Raw genomic sequence first — 2,751 nt, forward strand, 5'->3', positions numbered from 1 at the left:
GTGATTGGACTGGAGCAGAAGCTGTGTTCCACTCACCAGCAGTCTCAAAATCCTGTGGTGGGGGTCGTGGGTAGCTGGCGGGTGCCAGCCGACCCTGGGCTCTAGCTATCCCGGTGCTGATCTGGCCGGATGAGGCCTGTGGCCCTACTCTGGCGGGTTTCTGCTTCCCTAACTAATGTGGTCTCAGGTCCCGCGCGCAATTGGATTGGAGCAGAAGCTGTGTTCCACTCACCAGAAGTCTTGAGATCCTGTGGCCGGTGTCGTGGGTAGCTGGCGAGTGTCAGCCGACCCTGCGCCCTCGCTACGCTGGTGCTTTTCTGACCGGAAGAGCTTAAGTTCTATTTCATATATAATAGGATAAAATTAAATTATCAATGTTAACAGAAACATCAGAGTACAATTATATTAGCCACAAATAAAATAACCAACTTAACAGTTTTTAAGCAGTTTACTAACTATTCAAATACATGTGGATATATTTTGTCTATTTTTGTATAAATACTTGAATCTCCTATATTTCTACACTTTTACTTATATATATATATGCATATTTATATATGGATTTGCATATATCAGTGATTATTTCTTTCCTTGTCCACACTGACAGCACTTTCTTGCAAAGACCTAGCCAGCTCTTACCTTGCATAGCCATAATACTGAGAAATTTCCATATCCTTCTCCTCCTGAAGGAAAAGCTGCAGTTTCCTAGGAGAGGTACACATGGTGGCATTCTCTTGCTCCTATTGAGCCTGCCTCTTCATGACCTCCCTCTCTGGCTTCTGCTCTCTTGTGATGATCTATGTGATGACTGGTCTCAGAATGTCAACTTTCCTCCATAGAATGGGTTGATGGCTAAAGTCTTACAGCAGATTATTATTAGGTTTGAGGACTGGAAGGTGATGACACATTGGTTTTGGTAGCATGAACAAGCTCCCTCTGGAATGAAGTATGAGATGATGTTCTGTAGTGTGCAGCCATCAAGGCTGGGGTGGCTGGGCCTGGCTTAGGATCTTTGTGACTAATGAACATTCAGAGACCCCTGAAAGAGGAGATGCCTGTTTTCTTCTCTCTCTTCTTCCCCAGTGGGTGAAAGACCTGCATGGAATCCAGCATATGCTTGCCAAGGGGGATTTGAGGCTTTTTAAAGTTGTTGTGGCTGAGCTCAGGTGGATGTTGGTCTTGGGGATGGTGGGCTTCTCTTCTGTTTTGACTCTGTTCCTTGACTGCTTAAATTTCTTTGTTTTCTTGGAGTTGTTCTCTGGTCCACTTCGTCTTTCTTGCCCCTTTCCTCTAACTCTACTGTGCCTTCTGGGTGTTTCTTTGGGAAATTTACCTTTCAGGTGTATTGTGATGTTGTCAATAGCCATCTCACCTGTCCTAAATCCCACAGCCCCTTCTCCATTCCCCAATCCTCATAATGGGTTTTGACCTGAGGGGCTCCATCAAGCAGCTTAGATCCTTTAAGGTCATTCTTCCTCACTTTGCCAGAGTGATCACTGGCGAGTCTCCAGTTTTCATGGGACTGTTTCTGGTCTATGTCAGTGAGGGTATTGACTAGTTGAGAAATGTGAATATCTGCCTCCATTGTAGTGATGTTCTCAAATCTATGCTGAATCCCATCTTGTTCTGTATCTCCCCTACCTCTTCTAGATGCAGCATGATGGCTCCCAAGCTGGCATTTCGAGAAGCTGACTTCTACCTTAGGCTCCCAGTGTCTGAGGTCAAGAACCTTTAGCATGTCACAGTGAGCTAAAGGGAGAAGTGATGGGTCTTGGTTTTCTTTAGTGCCCTCGTAGGCCTCCCATGCCATTGACAGCTCAGCTTTCATCTCAAGCATGTTTTCATTCTCTCTTTGTTCCAGTCCTGGAGCTTAAGGCAAGGCCAATATTTCCTAAGGACATTGGGTAGGGGCTGTTAATAACCAGTCCCCATTGACCGGTTAGGTCTTCATCTGGTAAACCTGGGAAAGGATGTTGGACTGTTCTAAACTCTGCAGCAGACAACAGTGTCTGGCTTGAAGGTGGCAATCCCCGGGACTTTTCCCTTTCCACATCTCAGAGTCATAGACAGTGAAGGAAGTCAGCACCTGGACTGTGAGATGCTCCCCTACCACAATTCCTATAGCACCACAGCAGTCAGCACCTGCATCAATGGGAGGGCATTCGTATTAGCCCTGCTTGAGCAACACGGAAGCACCTCTGTTGGCAGAGAGATGGTGACTGCTCTATTTCTGCTGGCCATGCTATGTTATGTTTTCTCAGATACTTTTGTGTTCTTTGGGTTTGTGTGGTGCCTGGGGGCATAGACTCCATGGTTAAGTTACAGAATTTTCTCGATATCTGCTCTTCATTGCCTTTTCGTTTGTCTTTGATACAGTACCTCTCATTTCCTAGAAAGTTTACTCTTAGGCAGGTTGTCTGGCCCATAATTTCCAGGATCTTACCTGCCAGTGCCAACTTCTTTCAGTTTAAGGCATTACTCACAAGGTCTGGATGCCTGTCTTTTTATGTGGGTTTAGGCATCCACAGTTTGGTACTTGTCTTAGTTAGGGTTTTACTAGTATGAACAGATACCATGACCAAGGTAAATCTTATTAAAGACAACATTTAATTGGGGCTGGCTTACAGGTTCACAGGTTCAGTCCATTATCATCAAGGTGGGAGCATGGCAGATCCAGGCAGGCATGGTGCAGGAGGACCTGAGAGTTCTAGATCTTCATCCAAAGGCTGCTAGTGGAAGACTAACTTCTAG

At 45.5% G+C, this 2,751-nt stretch overlaps 1 pseudogene; it reads right to left on the bottom strand.

The window, feature by feature from the left end:
- Positions 1-876: 876 nt before the first annotated feature.
- The window catches only part of LOC110289172, a 2,702-nt pseudogene continuing 827 nt past the window's right edge, over positions 877-2,751 (bottom strand).

This window comes from Mus caroli, unplaced genomic scaffold, assembly GCF_900094665.2.
Source record: "Mus caroli unplaced genomic scaffold, CAROLI_EIJ_v1.1 scaffold_18017_1, whole genome shotgun sequence".
NCBI lineage: Eukaryota > Metazoa > Chordata > Mammalia > Rodentia > Muridae > Mus > Mus caroli.